The sequence below is a fragment of the Tamandua tetradactyla genome, chromosome 14, assembly GCF_023851605.1.
Source record: "Tamandua tetradactyla isolate mTamTet1 chromosome 14, mTamTet1.pri, whole genome shotgun sequence".
In the NCBI taxonomy this organism is placed as follows: domain Eukaryota; kingdom Metazoa; phylum Chordata; class Mammalia; order Pilosa; family Myrmecophagidae; genus Tamandua; species Tamandua tetradactyla.
In genome coordinates, this window is record NC_135340.1 from 87,743,018 (window position 1) to 87,769,488 (window position 26,471).

The 26,471-nt window shown below is 44.0% G+C and overlaps 1 long non-coding RNA gene across 1 annotated transcript; it reads right to left on the minus strand.

Annotated features, from left to right (window-relative positions):
- Positions 1-1,276: 1,276 nt before the first annotated feature.
- Positions 1,277-26,335, minus strand: LOC143655227 (uncharacterized). Its single transcript, XR_013162121.1, has 3 exons — positions 25,275-26,335; positions 2,695-2,826; positions 1,277-2,010 (listed from the first exon to the last, which is right to left on the minus strand). It is a non-coding gene; the product is annotated as an uncharacterized LOC143655227 (long non-coding RNA).
- Between the last annotated feature and the right edge of the window lie 136 nt (positions 26,336-26,471).

Sequence of the window (26,471 nt, forward strand, 5' to 3'; positions counted from 1 at the left end):
CCTAGGGCATACCCCACAGCCAGTCCTGGCTTCTGTCTTATCACTGTGGCCCAGGGGCCCCGTGAGGCTGCTGAGACCCCAGGCACCCCTTCCTGGGACCCTAGTCCTCCCATGCTGGCCACTCTGTCCCAGGGACTGTGATGGGACATGAAGCTGACCCATGTGGGGGTCACTGCTCGTCTCTGCAGGGATCTAGATGCCTCCTGCCCAGGGCACAAGCCCTGCCAGCTGGGTCCCTCGTGGGGTCCCCTGCGGACACCTGCCCCAATGCCCAGAAGCCCCCCCACTCTGCCCGAGGTGGCGCTTGAACCAGGGCCCTTGGGCTCCATGCTGCCAGGTGCCCCACAGGGCTGAGGCTGAGCCCCTCCTGGCCCTGCCCTCCCCAGCATCTGAGTGGGTACAGAGCATGCATTGAGGGCTGGGACGTATAACTCTCCCCTCCCAGGTGGGGTACTGTCCTGGAGGAGTGATGCCATGATGTGGGGGGCATAGACAAGGCAGAGAGTGAAGCTCCCTTGCGGGGGGCCCAGCTGGGGGCCCCTGCTGTCCAAGCTGTCCTGCAGCAGGGCCTGGGGCCCGGCTGGATGACAGGGCCTCCCGGCAGTGGGCCTCAGGTGCCCCTTGGGGGCTGCTCTGGGGGCTTACCCGTGCCCTACCAGAAGTAGGGAGGGGTCACCGGGCAGCCCCCTCTGCCCAAAGTTATGAGGACCTTGCAGGGGGAGGGAGGGGCTGCAGCCTGGGGCAGCTAAAATGCTGTGGGAGCGGTCAGGCTCGGCCCTGAGGCCCGGGACCCCTCCATCTCCACCCCGAAGGGGGATGCAAAGTCCGGCAGCCGGCCTCCAGGGTGTCAGGGCCCCAGACAACCTTCTTAGCTACCTCTCGGGACAGGACCACAAAGTATAGTGCTGGGCTGGGCTGAGGCCCCGACCTGAGTATGGAGCCCACAGGGTGCTCCTCCTACCTGCTGCTCCAGCACCCCCGACCCAGAGACACAGGCAGCCTGGGGTAGCCCCAGAGCTGCACTGTGGCCTGGGAAGCCAGCCCCAGTGTGGCTCTCAGCCTGTCTCCTGCAGACTCCTTTGCTGGTTGAGGCCCTGGGGACCCTAGGATGGGGACCCATTGACGGTGGTATCTCAGGACTAGGAGTGGCTGGTGGGGACGCTGGGGACAGACAGGGTTCCAAGCCTCTCTAGCCTGTGGTGGGCGACCACTGGGCAAGCTTGGACTTTGTGCCCTGCAGGGCCTGGGGGCCGGTCCCAGGCTGGGGGCAGAGGGCCTGTGCTGTCCACTTATCTGTGACCCTGAGGCCTCCACAGTTCCAGCCACACACACGCAGAAGAAGGAGCAGATCGTCTTCAAGTCCATGCAGGAAACTTGTGCCCCCTCTAGGTATGGGCTGCATGTGGAGGCTGACCACTGTCCCCAGGCCTGGCACCTACATCTGAGGACCATTCCTTGGCATCTACCTGGTTCCAGCCCCAGCCCATGGGACCAAAGCCCCCCTGGGAAGGCTCAGCAGCTGCCTCCACCGTGGCACCCACCTACCTCTGCTCTGTGCCCCGCTGCTTTCCCTTCCGGCCACTCTCTCTTTCTCCTGAGTTTCCCTCTCCCCAGCCGGGCCTGACATCTGAAGCTGGGTTAGCTCAGAGGTAGGGCCTGAGAACTTCCTCCTTCTCTGAGGTAGAGTACCCTGAGTTGTAGGCCTGTGGGAAGTTTAACTGCGAGCCACAGGGACCCTAAACAGTGGCTTAAACAAGACAGTTTATTTCTCCCGTACTAACCAGGTCCAGGGGCCAGCTCTTCAGGTTTGTCATTGGTTGCACAGGTTGCCTCTGGCTGTCAGCTCCCTTTCTCTAGGGTTGATTAGCAACCTCATGGCCTCACATAGCTGCTGGAGCTCAGCCATTGCGTCTTTGTTCCAGCAGAGCAGAAGGGAGATTTCAGAGGGCATTTCCCAATTACGTCTCTACTTACTATGGCATTTCTGCTTAGTCACGTGGTGACACCTGGCTGCAAGGGAGGTTGGGAAAGGGAGGCAGGTGGGGCTGGCTAGAGTTTGTTGGTAAGCAGCCCCAGTTCCCAGGGCAAGCCTCTACCTCACCCCTCCAGAATGTATTCCTGAGTACATGACCTCTCCTCCACACTGAATGAGGACCAGATGTCTGCCCAGGCAGAAGGGGGGCCCCTGTCCAGGGTGCTGACCTTGGGGTGCCCACGGGGAAAGGCTGCCACTCAGGTGGATGGCAGCTCCCATGGGCAGGATGCTCCCTCTCCAGGGCTTTCAACTTGCTGAATGCTCTGCTCCAGTCTGGCCTGGGGCTTGACCCTCACCTCCAGGCAGCTTGTTACAGGAAGTCTGAATGCCACTGACCCCAGATTCCTGCTACTTCCCCCAACTGAGAGCTGAGTCTGCCTGGACTTAGGGGGAATGTGCACACGATCAAGCTCAGAATGGCTGAACGAAATGGGCTCTGTCCGCGTGTAATGACGAAGAGACTGGGTTCACGGTGACGTCGCCGGTGCACGTGTCTGCAAGTAGGCTCGGCGTGTGCCGTTTTGTTGCTGATGTTTTTTTCTAGCAGGTGTGTGCACCTTCACTTCACAAGGCCATGCCAGGTCATTATCCCAAGTGACTCTTTAAGAGGTCCCACTGCCCCCATCCTCCCCAGGACGTGACAATATCATTCATTGTACCTGGAGGCTGTGAGGTGGTGACTGAGTGTGGCTGGAGTTGGCATTTCCTGGGTACGCAGGGCATGGGGTATCTTCCCTGCATCACTGGTCAGGCAGCCTCCTCTTCTGTGAAATCCGATTTAGGTCTTCCACCTATTTAAAAAATGAGTTGTTGACTTTTCCCTGCAGATTTGACGGATTTACTCATAGATTCCGAATTATCAATGTTACGTGAGGCCTGTGGTTTCTTTTTCCTTTATGCTTTTTATTTAAAAAGACAAAAAAAACCTTTCCAACACCCAGAGAGTGGAGATGACAGAATAAGGAACACCCCCTGCCCCTCGCTTGGATTTAACATCACTAACGTTTCATCGTATTTGCTTCATCGTTATTTTTGTTGAGGAATTTTAAAGCAAAGGACAGACGCACATGGCATTTTGCTTCTAAATACTTTGTTATGCTTTCTAACTAAAGAAATTTCCCTCCCTAATCTCATCACCATTATCACCCCTAAGAAAATAAGTGATTCCTCGATATTATCAAATTCATAGTTCATGTTAAAATTTTCCTGATGGTCCCCAAATGCTTTCTACAGCTGGTTTGTTTAAACCTGCATCCAGTCGTGGCCCACGCATGGCACTGAGTTTTCTTGTCTCTAAAATCATACTTATCCCCCAAACAACCTTCTGATACCCCTTTTCCCCCCAGGGTTCCTGTGGGTGGGGGGTCTTGTTCCATTTTTCTTGTATTTCTTGAATCCTGAAAAGGAGATACAAACTTGGTTAGTCTCTCAGTTTCCTGGAGCTGCTGCCATAAATTGCCATGGACTGGGGGCTTAAAGCAACGGAAATGCATCGCCTTACGGTCCTGGAGGCCAGAGTTGGGGGACGAGCAGCACCTGGCACCGCCGCAGCAGCCCTCACCTCTCCCAGATGCTGGGGTCTGCTGGCGGCGCTCAAGCCTCTGCCTCCTTCACCTCGTGGCATCTCCTCTCCCCATCTGACCAGATGTCCACCTGCCAAGGAAGCCTCACTTTAACCTAATCCTCCTGCCACCACCCTGTCTCCACCTACGGTGACTGTCGGAGGTACTGGGTGTTACCTAGTGCCCATCTTTCGGGGGCTGCAATTCAGTTCATAACAGGAAAGTAGAGGGGAAGGTTCTAGAAGAATAGCGGATAGACGATGTCTGAACTGCCAGGGCATGCGTGGGCCTCACGTTGGATTGCAGTTTTCCCACGGTTAGTGATGTTAAATTTGATCACTATAAAGTTTTATTTTCTTCCTTGCAGCCAGCAAGTAAACTGAGGGTTAGTACCTGGGCACAAGTAAGTTTCTTGCTTATGTGTAGAAACATTATTGATTTTTACACCTTAATCTTATATCCTGTCACTTTTCTGAATTTGTATATTAGTTCAAGAAGCTTTGCTGTAGATTTCTCAGGATTTTCCAAGTATACTATCGTGCCATCTACAAATAATGAAAGGTTTACTTCTTCCTTTCCTATTTGGATGCCTTTTCTTTTTGCAAGGGCAGGCACTGGGAACCAAACCAGGGTCTCCGGCATGGCAGGCGAGAACTCTGCCTGGTGAGCCACCATGGCCCACCCTATTTGGATGCCTTTTATTTCTTTCTCCAGTCTAATCGCTCCAGTCAGGAATTCTAGTACAGTGTTGAATAACAATGTTATTCAACATTGTACTAGACAATGGGCATCCTTGCCTTGTTCCTGATCTTAGAGGGAAGGCTTTTGTCTCTTTCCATTGAATACAATACTGGTTATAGGTTTTTCATATATATACTTTATAATATTGAGGAAGTTTCCATTCATTCCTACCTTTTGAAACATTTTTATCAGGAAAGGATGCTGGATTTTGTCGAATGCTTTTTCAGCATCAATTGAGATGATCGTGCGAGTTTTTCTTCCTTTCCAATTTGTTAATGTGCTGTATACTTTGACTGGTTTTCTTGTGTTGAACCACCCTTGCATTCCTGGTATAAATCCCACTTGGTCATGTTGTATCATTCTTTTAATGTGTCATTGGATTCAATTTACTAGAATATTGTTGAGTATTTTCACATCTATATTCATTAGAGAGATTGTTTTCCTTTCTTGTAGCATCTTTACCTGGTCTTGGTATTAGAGTGATGTTAGCTTCATACAATTAGTTAGGTAGTGTTCCTTTTTCCTCAATTTTTTTGAAGAGTTTGAGCAGGATCAGTGTGAGTTCTCTTTGGAATGTTTGATAAAATCCCTCTGTGAAGCCATCAGGCCCTAGGCTTTTCTTTTTAGGGAGATTTTTATGTCTGACTGAATCTCATTACTTGTGATTGGTTTGTGGAGCTCTTCTATATCTTCTGGTGTCAGTGTGGCTCTGTGCATGTGTTTCCAGGAACGTGTCCATTGCATCTAAGTTGTCTAGCTTGTTGGCATATAGTTGTTCAGAGTACCCTCTTATGACTTTTTGAATTTCTTCAGGGTCCATGGAAATGACCCCCCTTTCATTTCTGATTTTGTTTATTTGTGTCCTCTCTTTTTTTCCCTTGCCAGCCTAGCTAGGGGTCTATCAATTTTATTGATTTTCTTGAAGAACCAACTTTTGGGTTTATTGATTCTTTTTATTGTTTTTTTTTTTTGTTCTCCAATTCATTTCATTCTACTTTAATCTTTGTTATTTCTCTTCTTCTGTTTGTTTTGGGGTCAGTTTGCTGTTCTTTCTCTAGTTCCTCCAGGTGAGCAGTTAAGTCCTCGATCTTTTGCTCTTTCTTCTTTTTTATAATATGTGTTTAGGGGAATAAGTTTCCCTTTCAGCAGTGCCTTTGCCGCACCTCATAAGTTCTGATACATCTTATTCTCATTTTCATTCATCTCCAGATAGTTACTGATTTTTCTAGCAATTTCTTCTTTGACCAATTCATTGTTTAAAAGTGCATTATTTAATCACCACATATTTGTGAAAGTTCTGCTTCTTTGCTGTTATTGATTTCCAACTTCATTCCATTGTGACCAGAGAAAGTGCTTTGAGTAATTTCAATCTTGTTAAATTTATAAGGACCTGGGTTGTGCCCCAGCATATGATCTACCCTGGAGAATGTCCCATGAGCAGTAGAGAAGAATGTATATCCTGGTGTTTGGGGATATATTGGTCCATATATATCTGTTAGGTCTAATTCATTTATAAACTGTTTACGTTCTCTGTTTCCTTGTTGATCCTCTGTCTGATTGTCTTATCTATAAAGGAGAGTGGTCTATTGAAGTCTCTCACTATCAGTGTTGAAACATCTATTGCTCCCTTCAGTTGTGCCAGTGTTTGCCACATGTACTCCTTGATTAGGAGCATAAATATTTATGATGGTTATTTTCTTGGTGAATTGTCCCTTTTATTAATATGCAGTGTCCTTCTTTGTTTCTTATGCCTTCTTTAGATTTAAAGTCTATTTTGTATGATATTAGTATAGCTACTCTGCTTTCTTTCGGTTACAGCTTGCACGGAACAACTTTTTCCATCCCTTCACTTTCAATCTATTTATATCCTTGTGTCTAAGATGAGTCTTTTCTAAGCAGCATTTAGATGGACTATATTCCTTAATCCATCCTGCCAATCTGTGTCATTTAACTGGGGAGTTTAGTCCATTAGCATTCAAATTTATTACTATAAAGGCATTTCTTGAATCCACCATCTTATCCTTTGGATATTATTTGTCAGATCTATATATTCTTTTCCTTCTTTCTCTTTTTATCCTTTAAGTTACCCTTACTGGTACTCTTCAATTCTGTGCCCTCCCCAGACCTCCCTTTCCTGTCTTTTTTTTTTCCAGCTGATAGAACTCCCTTTAGTATCTCTTGTAGGGCCAGTCTCTTGTTGATAAATTCTCTCAGAGTTTGTCTCTCTGTGAAAATTTTAATCGCGTGCACTAAATGACCCACCCTGTGTAAAGTACTAGGACAGTTCCTGAAGTGTTCAATAAAAAGCTCAATAAATGTTAGTTGCAATTATCATTACTTGGATCATTGTTTCCTTTTCCCTGTGAGAATAATCTTTCCCTCACTTTCGAAGGACAATTTAGCTGGGTAAAGAATTCTTGGCTGGAAGTCTTTCTCCTTCATGATCTTAAATACGTCATACCACTGCCTTCTCACCTCCATGGTATCTGCTGAGTAGTCCAAACTTAGTCTTATGTGTTTTCCCTTGTACGTAGTAGATGGTTTTTCTCTCGCGCTTTCAGGATTTTCTGTTTCTCTTTAACATTTGACAGACTGATTAGTATGTGTCTTGGAGTAGGCATATTTTGATTTATTCTATTTGGAGCTCATTGGGCTTCTATGATTTGTATATTTACATCCGTTATAAGGTTGGGAAGTTTTCCCCCATTATCTATTCCACTAATCTTCCTAGTCCTTTACTCTTCTCTTCTCCTTTGGGGACACCGATTGTGGTAGTTAAATTCAGTTGTCAACTTGGCCAGGTGAAGGCACCTACCTCTGTTGCTGTGGACATGAGCCAATGATACGTGAACCTCATCTGTTGCTGATTACATCTGCAGTTGGCTAGGAGGCGTGCCTGCTTCAATGAAGGATGTTTGACTTAATTGGCTGGTGCTTAAATGAGAGAGCGCAACGTAGCACAGCCCAAGCAGCTCAGCATACCTCATCTCAGCACTCGCAGCTCAGCCCAGGCCTTTGGAGATACAGAAAGAAATCACCCCAGGAAAAGTTGTTGGGCCTAGAGAGAAGGCCAGCAGAGAGCACCCTGTGCCTTCCCACGTGAAAAAGAACCTTAGTTGAAAGTTAAGTACCTTTCCTCTGAAGAATTATACATTAACTAAATAAATCCCCTTTTACTGAAAGCCAGTCTGTCTCTGGTATGTTGCATTCTGGAAGCTAGCAAACCAGAACACCAATGATTCTTAGTATTTGCACACTTCATGTTGTCCGTCATTTTCCTGAGATCCAATTTAAACTTTTCCATTTTCTTTGCCATTTTTTCTTTTGTGCATTCAAATTCAATTTTTCTGTTCTCTAGTTCACTTATTCTTTCTTTTGCTTCTTCAAGTCTGCTGTTAGGTGTCTCTAAGACATTTTTTATTTGGTCTACAGTATCTTTCATCTCTGTGATATCTGCCATTTTTCTATTTGTTCTTTCAAATTCTTCTTTATGCACTTCTAGTTTCTTCCTTTATGTCATTAACCAACCTGTTGGATTTATTTAGTAGAGTTTGTCTGAACATCATTGATTAGTTGTTTCAAAGTCTGTGTCTTCTCCTGTGTTTTATTTTGGTCATTAGACAGGGCTACCTCTGTCTGCATCTTCATATAAGATTTTTTTGTGCCTTCAAGACATGTAATTATCTTGATAGGGTTACTTTGGAAGTTGATTTACCCCAATTGTCTAAGGTCTTGTATTTGTGGGGCAGGTGTAGGGCATGTTGGGAAGCAGGGAGGGGTGCAGCAGCACACTGGTGAGGCCTGGGGTGGAATGCAGGGCTAGGCGTGGGGTGGGGGGGTACACTGGTGCCCAGGAGTGTGAGGTGCAGGGTGCAGGGTTGTGGGGTGCAGCACAGGGGTTGCAGGGGTAGAACTCAGCTCGGCTAGGCCTCAGAGCACAGGGGAAGGACCCAGCATGGGGGACATAGAGGGAAGGTGTAGCAGGAGGTGCTGCTGGGGGGCAAGGCATGGAGAATGGAAGCATGGGGCACGGGTGCTTGGGTGAAGGTATGTGGGCAGGGCACAGGTGCACACATGCATGGGGCATGAGAATTGTGGAAATTAGGATGTGGGGTTCAGTGCATGGGGATTGGAGTGGAGGGGGGCAGATCATGGGTGCGTGCATACATGGGGGGTGCTTGGTTGGGACTGGGGCACAGGTTCAGAGGGCCTAGCACGGACAGGCACGTGGTGAGCATGTACGGGGCGGGATGTGGGTGCACAAGGTGGGGGGGCGGGGTGCAGTGTTTGGGGCGTGGGGCATGGGGGTTGGGGCACAGGTGCACGTGTGTGCAGGTGGAGTCATGGGTGCAACCAGTTGGAGGGACAGAGCCCAGGTGAATGGTTGCGGGAGGGGCAGGGCAGGGGTTCCAGGGCACGGGTGTGTGCAATAGGGGGGCAGAGCTCAGGTACATGGGGGGCAGGGGTGGTGGGGCTCTAGTGTGTGGGGCACTTGGTAGGGTGTGGAGCAGTGCGCTTGGGTGTGGTGCATTCAAGGGGTGTGGCTTGCATCCTTGTCCCCGCCTCCCTGTCCCTGCACTCCTCGGCGCGCCATTGGGGAAAGAACACATTAAGCTCTCTGCTTAACTGGATGGTATCCTGTTCTCTGCATCCTGGTTCCTCAAATTTTTCATCCAGGGCCTCCTTATGTGGTATAGAAGACCCTCTCAGGTTCTCACGCCCCTGTGCACTGATTTGAAAGGATTTATGTACCCTAGAAAAGCCATGTTTTAGTCCTAATCAGTCTTGTGGGAGCAACCATTTCTTCTAATCCCTATTCAGTACTATAGGTTGGAAGCTTGATTAGGTCATCTCCACGGAGATGTGAGTCAATCAATTGTGGGTATTAAACGTGATTAGATGGAGATGTGTCACCACCCATTCTACGTGGGTCCTGATTAGTCTAATGGAATTCTATAAAGGAGGAGACATTTTAGAGAGAGTTCCTTTTGAGAATGAGGAGAGAGCCTCAGAATCATGACAGAAGGATGAGAGAACCACAGGGTCCACCAGCCAGCTGCCTTTGGAGATGGAGAAGGAGAAGGCTGCCAGGGAGCTCCATGAGCAAGAGGCCTGGAGAGAGAGCCAGCAGACGCTGCCATGTTTGCCATGTGCCCTTCCAGCTGAGAGAGAAACCCTGAATATCATCGGCCCTCTTGATCCAAGGTATCTTTCCCTGAATGCCTTAGATTAGACATTTCTATAGACTTGTTTTAATTTGGACAATTTCATGGCCTTAGAACTGTAAACTAGCAACTTATTAAATTCCCCTTTTTAAAAGCCATCCCGTTTCTGGTATATTGCATTCCGGCCGCTAGCAAAGTAGAACACACTGGGAGAGCAGTGTAAGATGCCAGAATGAGATATACCAGTAATGAAATGGCTTTTTAAAGGGGAATTTATTAAATTGCAAGTTTACATGTTCTAAGGCCCTGAAAATGTCCCAATTAAAGCAAGGCTATAGAAGTGTCCAATCTAAGGCATCCAGGGAAAGATATCTTGGTTCAAGAAGGTCAATGAAATTCAGGGTTTCTTTCTCAGCTGGAAGGGCACATGGTGATACCTGCTAGCTTTCTCTCCAGGCTTCTTGTTTCATGAAGCTCCCACAGGGGCATTTTCCTTCTTCATATCCAAAGACCTCTGGCTGTGTGGGCTTGTGGCTCTTTCCAAAATGTTTCCCTCTTAAAGGGCTCCAGTAAGCAACCCCACCTTAAATGGGTTGAGACACACCTCCATGGAAACCATCAAATCAAAGGTTACCACCCACAATTGGATGGGTCATATCTCCATGGAAACAATAAAAAAGAATAACCACCCAGCAATATTGCACGAGAATTAAAGGACACGGTTTTTCTGAGGTAAACAACAGTTTCAAACTGGCACACAGTGATTTTTCCATCACTTTTCTAGCTGCTCTACAGAGCAGGGTGAATTTGGCCTGTCCAATTCAGCCATCTCCTCATCGTTTTTTTTTGTTGTTTAAATACTTTTACTGATAAATCTTCACACACATACAGTCCATACATGATGTACAATCAGTGGCTCACAATATTCTCACATAGTTGTGTATTTATCACCATGATCATTTTTTATAACATTTGCACCGCTCCAGAAAAAGAAATAAAAAGGGGGGAAAAACCTCATACACAGTGTGCTGGTTTGAAAGGATTATGTGCCCTAAATAAGCCATGTTTTAATCCTGATCCAATCTTGTGGCGGTAGCTTCTTTTAATCCCAAATCAGCACGTTAGGTTGGAGACTTGATTAGATTATCTCCATGGAGACGTGACTCACCCAATTGTGGATTGGGATTAAGACAAGCCTGTTCTAGTTTGCTAGCTGCTGGAATGCAATGTACCAGAAATGGAACAGCTTTTAAAAAGGGAAATTTAATAAGTTGCTAGTTTGCAGTTCTAAGGCCGAGATAGATGTCCCAATTAAAACAGATCCATAGAAATGTCCAATCAAAGGTATCCAAGGAAAGATACCTTGGTTCAGGAAGGTGATGAAGTTCAGAGTTTCTCTTTCAAGTGGAAGGGCACATGGCGAACAAGGTCAGGGTTTCTCTCTCATCTGGAAAGGCATGTGGCAAACACAGCATCATCTGCTAGCTTTCTCTCCTGGCTTCCTTCCCTTCACAGAGCTCCCCTGGAGACATTTTCCTTCTTCATTTCCAGAGGTCGCTTCCTGGAGGACTCTGCTTCTTGTGGCTATGTCATTCTTCTCTGTTATCTCTGGATCTCTCTCCAAAGTGTTTCCTCCTTCATAGGATTCCTGTAAACTAATCAAGACCCACCCAAATGGGTGGTGACATGCCTTCACCTAATCCAGTTTAACAACCACTCTTGATTAAACCACACCTCCAGGGAGATGATCTAATTACAGTTTCAAACATTCAGTACTGAATAGGGATTTGGAGAAACAGTTGCCTTTACAAAATACGATTAGGATTAAACATGGCTTTTCTAGGGTACATGCATCCTTTCAAACTGGTACAACGGCTTTTTTAGGGTAAAAATCCTTTCAAACTGGCGCAAGGGGAATGGAAGTTATTGCTCAATGGATACAGAGTTTCTATTTGGGGTGATGGAAAAATTTTGGAAATGGATTAAGGTGAGGGCAGCACAACATTATAAATGTAATTAGTGTCAACAAATGTATACCTAAAATTAGTTAGTGGTAAATTTTAAGTTTATGTGATACCACAATAATTTTTTAAATGTCTAGAGTTATTGATCTCTACTCTGCTGAAAAACGAAAGGAGCTTAGACTGTCACTTCTAACTACTTCCTCAAAGCATTCCATTTTGTTTATTCTGTAGTGTTTAGTTCCAACTTTTTTTGTAACCATACATAGATATTACCATTTTTAACATAATGGCTATTTAGATTAACCATATATTTGCCAATTTCTTTACTCACTATCTCTTTTTGCATGCCATGTCTTCCTTATGAATTCAGTTTCCTTTTCCTGAAAGTATGTCTTTAAACAATTCTTTCATCACGGCTCTTAAAGTAGTAAACATTCTGGTTTTGTTGTCTGAAAATGTCTGTCTCCCTCACTCTTGAATGATATCTTAGCATGGTATAAAACTATTGATTGATCATTATTTTCTTTCAATAGTTTGAAGAGATTGCCTTCAAAACTATAATGTTCCTCTGGAGAGATGAGCATCCATCTAATTGTTTTTCTTTTGAAGACAATTTTTTGCATCTCTTTGTTTGCTTTTAAGGTTTTCATTTCATCTGTAGTTTTAGCATGATGTGTAAGTTTATTCTTAGATATCTTCCTTCAGATTTGTGAGGCATAAATCTAAGAATATATGTTGTGATAATTGCTGCAATGTTCTCAATCATTATCTCTTTGAATATTGATCATTCTCATCATCCATGTGATGGTTCCGTTCATGTGTCAACTTGGCCAGGTGATGATGTCCAGTTGTCTGGTCAAGCAAGCACTGGCCTAACTGGCTGATTACGTCTAATCAGGGGAGGTGCTTACAGGTTTAGCAGGCACTCAAGGGTTAATCTCATCAGGTGGAGGTTGGATCACAGACTCCTCAAAGCATGCTATAGGTCTGGTGGCTGTTTCCTTAGGGCAGGCTAGAGGTGGGGCAGCTGTTTCCTCAGGGCAGACCATCACAGGTTCATCTAGCAAAGAATCTGCAGAATCCAGGTTTTCAATGTTCTCACTCTTGTCACATTACCTTCTCTTACCCAGACCAGAGCTATGCACTCTTAGGAAGTTCCTTGTAGTCAGTTGACTGAGGAAGAGAAAACTTGGGCCTGACTCACAGATGATTCTGCATGATAGGCAAATACCACCAGGAAGGAAGTGGACAGCTGCAGCATTGCAGCCCCTTTCTGGGATGTTTCTGAAGGACAGTAGTGAGGAGAAATCCTCCCAGTGGGCAGAACTTTGAGCAGTGCACCTGGTTGTTCATTTTGCTTGGAAGGAAAACTGGCCAGAGGTGCGTGTGTATATTGACTCATGGGCTGTTGCTAACGGTTTGGTTGGGTGGTCAGGGAATTGGAAGGAGCATGATTGGAAAATTGGTGACAAAGAGGTCTGGGGAAGAGGATGTGGGGAGACCTTTCTGAGTGGGCAAAAGACATGAAGATATTTGTGTCCCAAGTGACTGCTCACCAGAGGGTGACTTCAGCAGAGGAAGGTTTTAATAATCAAGTGGATAAGATGACCTGTTCTGTGGATACCAGTCAGCCTCTTTCCCAGCCACTTCTGTCATTGTCCAATGGGCTCATGACCAAAGTGGGCATGGTGGTAGGATGGAGGTTATGCGTGGGCTCAGCAACATGGACTTTCACTCACCAAGGCTTCTCTAACTAGGGCCACTTCTGAGTGCCTAATCTGCCAGCAGCAGAGACCCACACTCAGTCCCTAATATGGCACCATTCCCTGAAGTGATAAGCCTGCTACCTGGTAGCAGGTTGATTATGTTGGACCACTTCCATCATGGAAGGGGCAGAGATTTGTTCTAACTGGAACAGACACATACTCAAGATATGGGTTTGCCTTCCCTGCACACAATGCTTCTGCCAAAACTACAATCCATGGACTTATGGAATGCCTTATCCACCATCATGGTATTCTGCACAGCATTGTTTCTGATGAAGGAACACAATTCACAGGAAATGAAGTGTGGGACTGGGCATAAGCTCATGGAATTCTCTGGTCTTACCATATTTCCCATCATCCAGAGGCAGATGGGTTGATAGAATACTGGAATGGTCTTTTGAATACCCAATTACAGTGCCAAATAGGTGGCAACAACTTGCAGGGCTGGAACAGTGTTCTCCAGGAGGCTGTGTTTGCTCTGAATCAGTGTCCACAATATGGTGCTGTTTCTCCCACAGCCAGGACCCCTTAGGGCATCTCTTAGTACTATATGCCCTGTGATGAAAGTCAATGGAGAATTGCAACAACCCAATCCAGGCAGGACTAATAATGGTCCAGAAATTTCAGGATTGAAGATTTGGTTCACCTCACGAGGCAGAGAATCATGCCCTACTGAGGTGCTTTCTGAGGGCGAAGGGACTATGAATGGGTAATGGAAGAAGGTAGTAGATAAATATGAACCATGACCCCGTGACCAGTTACAGAAGTGAGGACTGTGATGGTATGAATATTTCTTCCTTGCTTTGTTATTAGTATCTATGTATTTACACTTAAAGCAGATATCTTTGTTTTCCTATTTCATCACCTTTATCATATGATATAAGTTGTTTTGTTCATGTTATAGTGTTGTAGGATATCAAGTTTAAGAGTGAATATTACCCAAGGGCTTGTACTCTATTCTGGAGAGATTTAGTATATTTTCGGTTGTATTCAAGACAATTGACTATTGTTAGGTGAAAAATATGTGTGTTATTGTATTCTTCTTAGAGATTAAATATGGTGTAATGTGATGTGTGTAGCTGTCAAGCTGACAAGGGTTGGACTCTATGGTTGGGTTTAGGTGTCAACTTGGCCAGGTGATGGTGCCCAGTTGTCTAGTCAAGCAAACACTGGCCTAACTACTACTGTGAGAATATCTCATTGGACTTAAGTCATCAGTAAGTTGATAGCATCTATGGCTGATTACATCTATGATCAACTGAGGGGAACATCTTCCACAATGAGAGAGTCTTAATCCAAGCAGTTCAATGCTTTTAAGGGAGAAATGATAACTTCAGCAATCAAAAGAGAGAATTTTCATCTCTACTGACCCTGCTAGCCTCTCTTGGGGAATTCATTGAAGACCTTCATCAGAGTTTCCAGCTTGCAGCCTGCCCTATGGAATATGGACTCATGCATCCCCGCAGTTGCCTGAGACCCTGTGCTGGTTTGACGCTATTATGAACCCCAGAAAAGCCATGTCCTTTAATCCTCATTCAGTGTTGCTGGGTGGGATCTTTTTTATGGTCCGAATGGAGTTGTGACCCACCCAATTGTGAGTGGTAAGTTTTGATTAGGTGGTTTCAATGGAGATATACATCCACCCATCCAAGGTGGGATTGCTTACTGGAGCCCTTTAAGAGGGAGAAGCTTTAAAGCCAACAGAGCCCACACAGCCAGAGGCCTTTGGAGATACATAAAGAAAATGCCCCTGGGGAAGCCATTGGAGAAGACTTTCTCTCTCTTCTAGAGAAAGCTAGCAGACATACCATGTGCCTTTCCAGCTGAGAGAGAAACCCTGAACATCACTGGCTTTCTTGAGCCAAGGTATCTTTCTCTAGATGTCTCAGTTTGGACATTTTTATAGCCTTGCCTTGGTCTGGACATTTTCACAACTTTATAACTGTGAACTTGCAACTTAATAAATTCCATTTTTTAAAAAAGCTGTTGTGTGGACAATGGTGGTGCAGTGGCAGAGTTCTTGCCTGCCATGCCAGAGACCCAGGTTCAATTCCCGGTGCCTGCACATGCCAAAAAAAAAAAAGCTGTTCCATTTCTTGTATATTGCATTCCAACATCTTATAAACTAAAATAGATTTTGGTACTAGATAAGTCGGATGCTGTGGTTTTCAAATACCAAACATGTTGGAATGGCTTTTTAAATGGATAAGGGGAAGATTTTGGTAGAGTTGTGAGGCACTTGATAGAGAAGGCCTTGAATGTTTTGAAGCAACTGTTAGTAGAAATACAGACTGTAAAGATAATTCTGATACGGCCTTAGACAGAAATGATGCAAGGATTATTGCAAACTGGAAGGAAGGTGACTCTTGTTTTTAAATGGCAGATAATCTGGCAAAATTGACTACTGATTGTAGATAGAAGGCAGATTTTAAAAGCCATGAACTTGGATATTTAACAGAAGATTTCCAAACTAAATGTGGAAAGTGAAGCCTGGTTTCTCTTTGCAGCTTACAGAGAAATGCAATGGGAAAGAGGTAAGCTGAGAACTGAACTCCTGGGTACAAAGAAACCAGAAATTGCCAGTCTGTAAAATTCTGAGCTTCCAGAAAGGGAGAACCCAGAGAATGGTGCCCCACATGAGGATTTAACCAAACATGAAACCAGTCATTCATTTCAGAAAAAAACAGGATTGGAGATGGAGTTATCCATGAAGAATTTGTGGAAAGTCTTTTGAATGATCGGCTTGATCCCAGTGTACTGCATAAAAACCCAACAAAAACGATGTGGGATCTGTATAAACAGAACCACTGCCAATCTGGACTAAAAGGGACAGAAAACAGATACGTTGGAGGAAAAATAACTTCAGAGTCAGAACATGGAAGCTAAGGTCTGAAGCCAAGAAACCTCAGGCCAGGAGAGCAGACCCACTCACACACTTGGAGAGGGTGAGTTTGCCCCAGGAGCAGAGAGTGGATCTTTGACCTCACTGCTTAAGAAGAGTTGTGCTGCCTTGGCCCTTGGAAAGGGTGGAGCACATTCCCTGGGGATTGGGGAGTGTCTGGCTGACACACCATTGTTCTGGGAGACTTGAGCATGTATTCCAGAGATGGCAGAGAGCTTGGGTATTACCCCAGTGCTTGGAGAGGGTGGTGCCAAGAAAAAGGTGGTCTCCCCAATGTCCCACAATGTTGCATTTGGAGAGAGTCAGGCTACTGTGTAGGCCCTTGTAAAGGGTGGGAATGCCATTTTCTAAAGCCCCAAGGATACATCTTTGAAATGGAGTTTCAAAGATGTATGGAGTTTTCCCTGCAAGTTCTCTGAACTGTTTGGGTCTGGTGACTCCTTTGTCCCTTCCAATTTCTCCTTAATGAAGTGGAAATGTGTGTCCTATGATTGTCCCTCCTTTGTATGTTGACAGCAAATAACTTGCTCTGAGTTTTACAAGTCCAGAGCCTGGGAATTTTCCCTTAGGACAGACCATGCCTGTAGCTGACCTTGATGAGATTCTGTACTGTTTCTGACTTTGTATCGTTACTGAAATGGTTAAGGCTTTCTGATATTGTTATGGAATATGTTTTGCATTTGGAAAGAACATGTCTTTTTGGGGTCTAAAGTGTGGAATTGTCAGTTTTAAGCTATTACATACCACAGAAAAGCCATGCCTTTAATCCTTATTCAGTATTGCTGGTTGGGATCTTTTTTATTGTTTCCATGGAGATGTGACCCACCCAATTGTGGGTGGTAACTTTTGACTAAACGGTGTCCATGGAGATGTGTTTCTACCCATTTAAGGTGGGGTTGCTTACTGAACCCTTTAAGAGGGAACCATTTTGGAAAAAGCTTTAGAGCCAACACAGCCCACACAGCCAGAGATCTTTGGAGATGAAAAAGGAAAATGTCTCTGGGGAGCTTCATGAAATAAGAAGCTGGGAGAGAAAGCTAGCAGATGTTGCCATGTGCCTTTCCAGCTGAGAGACAAACCATGAACATCATCAGCCTTCTTGAGGCAAGGTATCTTTCCTGGGATGCCTTAGTTTGGACATTTTTATAGCCTTGCCTTGGTTTGGACATTTTTGTGGACTTATGACTGTGAGCTTGCAACTTAATTCCCTTTTTTAAAAAAGCTGTTCCATTTCTGGTATATTGCATTCTGGAAGCTTACAAATTAACACTGACACTTTTATAAAATCTCACATTTATAGATAACTTCTGTTGATTCTGTTTCACTAGAGAACCCTGACTTAATACAATCCTCATTTTGTGAAATTCAGATTAAATATATACTGGGACTTTTCATTCTATCTTCCATGATTCATAATCTCTTTTCACATTTTACATATCTTTATCCATCTTATGTGTCTGGCTGATTACTGCAGATCAAGTTTCGTTTCCCCAGCTGTCCCTTCAGCTCTGTTTATTTAGCAGGTCAACTTTCCTCAATGTTTTAATTTCTCATTGAAAAATTTCCCCTTTCACCCAGAGCCTGAGAATAGACAAACTTCCTTACCCTCTCATTGGGGCCATGGATGGAGTTTGGTACCCTTCTCCCACACCACGTGTACAGTTCTTTTCGATGTTCAGCTCTCAGGACTCTCAATTTCTATTCTCCAGGTGCTTGGCTCGACATCTCTGGACCCCATAACCACCCCCAGGGTTGCTGTCGTGTTGGCATCTTGGCCATTCTGGCTTTCAGGCCCTACTTTATTTCTGGTACATTGCAATTCCCCTTTCTTTCTTGAAATCTCAGCTGTGTGTTTAATTTTAATTTTAATTTTACTTACTAGTGTTGGTGATTTCAATTGTTAGAGATTAACCAGTGAGGGGTTGGAAGCTGAGAAGTTGAGCAAAGAGTGGCTACTAAGATACAGAAAAGATGGGAATGCTTTTGACAATCTCACAAAAAATAGGAAGGAAAACTTTGGCCACCAGAATTTGAGCAGTCAAGATTATAAAGAGAAAGGAGGAGCAGAGTAGAGAGGTGGACATTCTGTGCCAGTTTCTTTTTAATGCATTTGTTAACTCTTGTGATTCAAGGGCTAAAGAGGCTGAGCATAAAGTGGCCAAAAAGTTGAGCAAATCTCAACAGTCTTATGGTTCTGGGGAGTCAAAACTGACATTATGGGGGTACAAGGGTAGTTCAGTGGTAGAATTCTCACCTGCCATGTGGGAGACCTGGATTCAATTTTCAGTCCATGCACTTGCCCAAAAACCAAACCAACAAAAACCAAACCAGCAAAAAAATTCAACAAATGGTGCTGCAATAATGGGATACTGATATGGAAAAATAATGAGATGTGATCCTCCATACAGCATACAAAAAAATTGACACTAGGACCTCCTTCAAAACAGGAGGGTTCTGGTACACTCACCTAACTCACACTTGGGACCCCATGAGGGCTATGTCTTAGAAGCATGGGCAAACAATAAGTAGAGCAAGACTTCACATCTAAAACAAGCTTAAGGCAAGGTCAGTCCTTGGCTGGGTCAAATAAATTTGTCTCTACTTTGTCGGGAGACAGATCTTCTCTGATGGAATATAATACCATCCAGAGACTCTAGAGATTTTCCATACACAATTTCTGATGTCCACATCAAACCAAGAGTCACAAGATACATTAAGAAACTGAACCAAGAATAAAAGAAACAAATCCAGATACTACAGCTATGGAACACAGAATTTAAAATATGTGTGATTAATCTGTCCAGAAAAAAAATAGATGACAAGCTGGGACTTTTCACTAGAGAATTAAAATTTATAAGGAAGAATCAATTGGAACTTCTAGAACTAAAAAAATAAAATAACTGACTCAAGAGTGCAACAGACAGGTTAACAGACAATTGAACAGAATTAAAGAGAGTGTTAGTCGACTGTAATTTAGGTCAATATAAAATAAAAAACCGAAGTATAAAGAAAAAAGTATAAAAAACAGCATGGGACATATGTGACATGGAAAAAAGGTCGAACATGTAAATTCAATTTAAGAAAGGGAAGACTGGAAATGAGGCAGAAAGTGGGTGGGACGTCTCAAAAACTGACAAAGCACATACCCAGCCACAGACTCAAGAAGTGCTACAATTCCCAAGATTGATAAATAGAAAGAAGATATTCATAGGAACATAATAAATGTATAACTGAAAATGTACTAACAAAGAAAAAAATCTTTAATACAAGCAGAAAAAAAAGACCCACCTTTAAACAGCAACAATAAGACTTGATTTCTACATATATGCAATGGAATAATCAAGTGAAATTAAAAGGCAAAAATAAAAACATTTCCACTCTCCTACCCAAAGAAACTGAAGTAATTCATCATAGCAAATATAGACTAAAAAAAAAAAACCTAAATGGAGGAATTTGGAAAATGATCCCAGGCAGAAACATGGAAATGCAGGAGGGAAAGAAAAGAAGAGCACTGATAAATTAATTGATAAATTTAGATGTACACTGATGGTACAAATTAATAATATCAATAGTGTGGTGTTTAAAATATGTAGAATTAAAATTCCAGATAGGACAACAAGTGGGAGAGAGGTAGCTGAATTCAAAGAAGGTCTCTGTTTTGTTCAGAAAGCGGTAACAGTATAAATTTATGTTAGGTTCTAATACGTGAAGGATGAACTTAGTAATTTTGAATTATTTTGTAACAACAATTTTATAATTGCCAGAAGCAGAAAAAGGAATGAATTTACATTAGACCACAATAACTGAAGAATGAATTTTATAATTCTTCAGGTAACTACTAACAGCATAATAAAAGTAAGTACTAACAAGCAAATTGGAAGGTATGTGTGCTGGTTTGAAATGATGTACGTACCCTAGAAAAGCCATGTTTTAATCCTAATCCCATTTTGTAAAGGCAGTTATTTTTTCTAATCCCTATTCAGCAGTGTATGTTTGAAACTGTAATTAGATCACTCCCTGGAGATGTGATCTAATCAAGAGTGGTTGGTAAACTGGATTAGGTAGAGGTGTGTCTCCACCACTTGAGTGGGTCTTGATTAGTTTCTGAAGTCCTGTAAAAGAGGAAACATTTTGGAGAATGGGAGATTCAGAGAAAGTAGAGCAGAATGACATAGCCATGAGAAGCCGAGTCCACCAGTCAGCGACCTTTGGAGATGAAGAAGGAAAATGCCTCCCAGGGAGCTTCAGGAAACAGGAAGCCAGGAGAGAAAGCTAGCAGATGATGCTGTGTTCGCCATGTGCCCTTCCAGATGAGAGAGAAACTCTGACTGTGTTCCCCATGTGCTTTCTCACGTGCGAGAGAAACCCTGAACTTCATCGGCCTTCTTGAATCAAGGATTCTTTCCCTGGATGCCTTAGACTGGACATTTCTATAGACTTGTTTTAATTGGGACATTTTCTCAGCCTTGGAACTGTAAACTAGCATCTGATTAAATTCCCCTTTTTAAAAGCCATTCTGTTTCTGGTATATTGCATTCTGGCAGCTAGCAAACTAGAACAGTATATAACAATAAAACTACTTTATTAATTCTAAAGAAGGAAAAAAGGGAGAAAATAGGGCAAAAAACAGTTGGAATTTAGTATATTTCAATCTGAACACATTGATAATTAGAATCAATGTAGTAAAAAAATCTCCAATTATTATAGAGGCAAGATGGTGGCATAGGGAGGAGCAGAATTTAGTTCACTAGAAGACCAACTAGTAAAGAGTCAGGAACTGTCTGGGACAGCTATTTGGGGGACACCGATGACCAGACACACATCGCACACCAGTCTGGAATGGACAGAAGGGCTGATGTCACACTGCAGAGCTGTGAGCAGAGCCCCAAATTACAGAGGCCGGCAGGCTGTTGGATCCCCATGGGGAAAGAAGCAGTCTCTACTAGGAGCAAGGGAGGGTAGCTCAACCAAGCTCCAATTGCAGTTTAAATTAACAAATTTGTACTACTGAACACAAGGTCAGAACACAGATAAACTGAGAGAAAGCAGGAAAGTAACCTTGAGATCACTCCTGGAAAATAAAAGACAGGGTTGATGAGGAAAAAGAAAAACAACAACAGAGGCTTTTGAAGTCGGCCAAGCTCAGAACACTGGAAAAGGGCCATGCTCCAAGAACCTACTCTGTCTCTTGACAGGCGAACCTTGATGGCTTGGGAGACTGGCTCTGAAAAGGGGTTTTATTTCATTTTTTCTATTTTTTATTTCTTCCCCCTGCCTTTTAAAACTACCATAAGTAGCTCACTAGAGAAAGCCCCAAGAATTCTCAATTGCCAGGCCTGACCCAGGTGAGGGGGGCAGTTATATAAGTCTGAGAGTCAAAGTAACAAGTTAGATGAGGGTGTTAACTCCTTAAAGGGCACATTTTCCCCAGGAAAAGGAGGGCTGGGCCCAGCCCAAGTGGCAGTCCTCCATCAGAGAATTCAGACCCTAGGGGCTAAACCCTAAGCCTGTCTTCTACCACAGCCTCTGCCTCAACCACACCCCTTGCAGGGGAGGGTCTGCTGAGAATTGAAGGCTCTGCACCACCTTACGTGGTTGGGGAGCTGGGGGCTGACGAGTGCCACCTGCTGGGCAGGACAGAAAAAGCACAGAGTCTAGAGGCTCTGCAGGAATCTCCCACAACCTGCTTTGTCTCATCCCCAGGGAAACCTGAGACAATTACACCCTCCTCCTGAGACATGGACCTGTCTTATATGGGAAAATGTGATTGGGATTGATCATATGTGGGGAAGTCATATATGATAAAAAAAATTTTTTTTTTAATGCTTCCATATAGGCAGGGTAAGAAGCAGAAAGAAGAAAAAAGAAGAGCTGAAGAATTCTGATCAGTTAGAAGCTATGTTACAGGTCTAGAATAAGTAGAACTGGATATCAAACAACAGACAGAGAACAAAGACAACCAACAAGAAAACACTGTGTAAAAGAATGAAAACGACCTACAGAATAAACTAATCAAGGAAGTTTGATGTCTAGACACCAGCAAAAAATTATGAGTCATACTAAGAAAAATGAAGATATGGTCTAGTCAAAGGAACAAGCTAACGTTTAAAATGAGATGCAAGAGTTGAAACAACTAATTAAAGATGTTTAAACAAGCATCCTTCACGGCAGTCCATTACAGGTCTACCTGGCAAAGGCTCAGCAGATTCCAGGGATCCCATCTCCCCATCACCATCATTATCAATATATATCACCATCATATATATTACCACCCCACATTTCAAGATCCCACTCTTTTCTGATCAAAGCCCTTACTGTAATAGCAGACACCCTACAAGGCTGAGAGTTTAGTTTATATTGTACATCTGTTACTTACACAATGAGTCTTTGTATCTGGTTTTCAGAAATCTCAAGTCTGCAACCACAGGAAATCAGATTTTCTTTCAGGGCACATATGGAAACTTTTACATCATTCATATGGTGCTGATGTTCGAATTTAAAGTCTTTAGCTCATCCCTTTCCCTCAACACTGTATCCAGCATATCTAACAAGAACAAGCCAACAATATTGAATGAGGATTTAAAAATTTCGCTTTTCTGGGGTACACAACAGATTCAAGCCAACACGCATCCTAAATCTATTACAATGTAATGTGTATTTATACCAACTTAACTTCAATAGCCTACACACTATTACCATATCTCTCCGTTTCTCCCTTTATGTTGCTCTTGTCACAAGTCACATCTTTGTACTTTGTGTGCCCAACAACAAATGTTTATGATTGCTTTTGTGTATTTGAATTTTAACCCATGTAAGAAGTAAAAGACAGCATTGCAAATGAAAAAACGCAACAATACTGACATTTATATTCACCTATACATTTACCTATGCCAGAGGTCTTTATTTCTTCATACAGCTTCATGCCATTGTCTAGTGTCCTTCCTTTCAATGTGCAGACTCCTTCAGTATTTCTTTAAAACAGGTCTACTGGCAATGAATTTCCTCATTTTTCATCTATCTAAAAATATCTTCATTTTTGCTGGATTTATTATTCTTGGCTGGCAATGATTTTCCTTCAGCACATTAAATATGTCATCCCTCTACCTTCTTGCTTCCTTGGAGTCTAATGAGAAATTAGAAGTTAATTGTATTATGTGACACATCACTTCCCTCTTGCTGGTTTTAAGATAGTCTTTGGCATTCAACAGTTTGATTATAATATGTCTTAGTGTGAGTCTGTTTGGGTTTATCCTGCTTAGAGTTTGTTGAACTTCTTGGATTTTATATTATATTTTTCACCAAATTTGGTTAGTTTTCAGCCATTAATTCTTCAAATATCTTTTCTGTCCCTTTCTCTCTATCTTCTTCTGATCTCCTCTGATGCATGTATTGTACACTTGATAGTGTCTATGTTAGTTTGTTGAACTTCCAGAATGCAATATACCAGAAATGGTATGGCTTTTAAAAAGGGGATTTAATAAGTTGTAAGTTTACAGTCCTAAATCTATAAAAGCCATGAAAATGTCCAAATTAAGGCACCATAAAGAGGTTATCTTCACTCAACAAAGGCTGATGCCATCCAGAACACCTCTGTCAGCTGGGAAGGCATGTGGCTGGTGTCTGCAGGTCCTTGTTTCTGTTTCCATGGCATCCAGCTTCTGATGCCAGTAGTTTCCTCTCTACACATCTCTGGACCTTCACTCACAACTCTGGGACAAAACTCTGGGTTCGGGCTTGCTTAGTATCTTGGTGGAAGGCACATGGCGATGTCTGCTGGGCTCTGCCTATGCCTAGGCACCTCCTCTCTCTGTCGGCACCCCAAGCTTCTCCAAACATGCATGTCTCTGAAGTGGCTGTATTGGCTCTGCTCCATCGGCTCTGAAGCAGCTGTTCTCCAAACATCTGCATTACCTCTTGTCTTTTTCGACTCTGAACCCTATCCAAAATATTTCCCCTTTTAAAGGACTCCAGTAAACTATTCAAGACCCACCTTGAATAGGAAGAGTCACATCTCTGTCTAATCAATTGGTCACACCCACAATTGGGCATGTCCCATCTACATGGAGATAATCTAATCAAAGTTACCACCCTACAATATTGAATCAGGATAAAAGAAACGGATGCGCCCAAAATAATTAATCAGGATTAAAACATGGTTTTTCTTGGGCATGTAATACTTCAAACTGACACAGTGTCCCACACGTTCCTCAGCTGTTTATTTTTTCTAATTCTCTTTTCTTTCTGCTCCTTAGACTGAGAAGCTTTAGTTGTCTAATCTTTCAATTCATGGATCCTTTCTTATCTCAGCTCTGGTCTGCTATTGAACCCCTTCATTGAATTTTTATTTCAAGTTACTGTACTTTTTTTCCTGTATCTGGGATATACTTTCTGTCTTTTTGTATGTTTTCTAATTTCTTTTTTCAGAGAACTGGACATTCCAGTTTTGTTGTGGTTATTCTGGGAAGCTAGTTCTCCCACTCCTCAGTTCACCAGACCAAGAAAAAGAAAGAATAAAAAACAAAAGAGAAAAAAGAAAAACAAAGAAAACTCCCAAACACAGAAAAAGAAAGCAAAAATGTACATGGCCTCTTCATGTTCTCAGTAAATTCCAGTGGGTAGTAGAAGCTACTGCTGTCAAGGCTGAAACCAAGGCCTGTGCTGGTTCCTCAGGAGTCTTCCAGACCAAAAAATGCAAACAAGAGTGAAAACCAGCCAAAATAAAGATGCACTCATCAAGGACTCTTTAAATCCTAGTAGAGGCTGGTGTGAGGTCAGAACTCCTGCTACCAAAAAGGCCAACATTGAGATTTCCATCCATGCTGGTTCCCCATGCTGCCTGACAAGGAAACACACACACACACACAAAAAGACAAGAAGGAAAACCCACTAAAATTTCCTTGTAATTCCTGGTAGGAGACCAAACTCTTGCTGCTGAGAGGGCTGATCCTGAGGCTAGTGACAGCAGTGTCCCTCGGGAATCCCTCACACCTAACTTGACCTTCAATCCCAGCTCTCAGAGAAGGTTTCCCTGCCTGCCTGGCCCACGCCTAGAATCCACACCGCATTTTCCACCAGCAGCACCATTTCTACAGCCAATGAGTGGGGCTGAGGGAGGGAGTGGCCGCTGGCTCGTACTCACCTTCACTCACAAAAGCTTCCTCCAATGCTTCCACAGTTGGTCTAAAGGTCTAATCTAGTTCCAGGGTTACCACCTCGTAGAATCAAATCTCTCTTTCAGCTCAGTCATTGTCCTGGGAGAGGGAGTGATATGCAAGCTTCCTACTCCACCACGCTGCCTCTGTGCTCGCATGCCTGGTCATTTTTTACTGGATGTTGAATATTGTTAGTTTTGTTACTGGGTGCTAGATTTTGTTGTGTTCCTTTTAGTGATGGACTTGACTCTGGCAGATACTGGATTTTAATTTTTCCCCTGAGGCTCTCATTTAGGCTTTGTTAGAGAAGCTCAGGGCAGCCTTTAGAGTAGAGCTAATTTGACCACTCAAGAAAAATCCTCCTGAGGACTCAGGTCTTTCCACGGTGTCTGAGGGAAACATAAAGTAATCTCAGGCCCACATCAGACAGGACTTGCTGAGGTCCACAATTCTGGGGGTTACTTCCCAGCTTTCATGAGGTTTCTTCACATGCGCCCCTCTCGGGACCTCTGGGTCTCTCCGGGCAGTACCTCCCTGGTCAGGATCTTTCTGGGTAACTTCTAGCGGCCTTGGTTTCCTCGGATCCTGATTTTTGTCTCCTCAACTCACAGCACTGTCTATCCTGACCAGAGGTGAGGCAAGCCAGAGTCAGAGATGCAGTCCTTCCCAGCTGGCCGCAGGGCCCCATCGGGTGGGGCGGGGGACCGAACCATACCAGAGCTGTCAAAAGGGGCCAGTGGGGTGGCAGCAACCCTGGGCCCGTGGCTGCATGGTCTTGGCAGGCTGAGGGCACTGCCCATGGGCTCCCAGCCTGCTGGTCACTTGCTCCAGCCTGACACGGCCATCAGCACCTCAGGGGCCTCCCTGTTGCCCGAGGAGTGGGGACAGTCACCATGCCTGATGAGCGCACGCAGGGCTGCTGACCCTCAGTGACGTCACACCACCAGAGGGTGAGCAGGGGCAGGGGTCCCGCGGGGGACCTCGGGGAAGCTGAGAAGGGACCGAAAGTAAGGAAGTCCTCACTCCGGCCCCGGCCGGGCGGGCACGTTCCAGCTTCTGGGGGGCGAGGGCCTTAATAAAAAAATAAATAATTTTAATAAAATAGCTACGTTTTCTATTTTAAAGAGGACACAACCGGCAATGTCCTCAGGCAACTTTCTCGCCGAGGTCGCCACCTGGCGGCG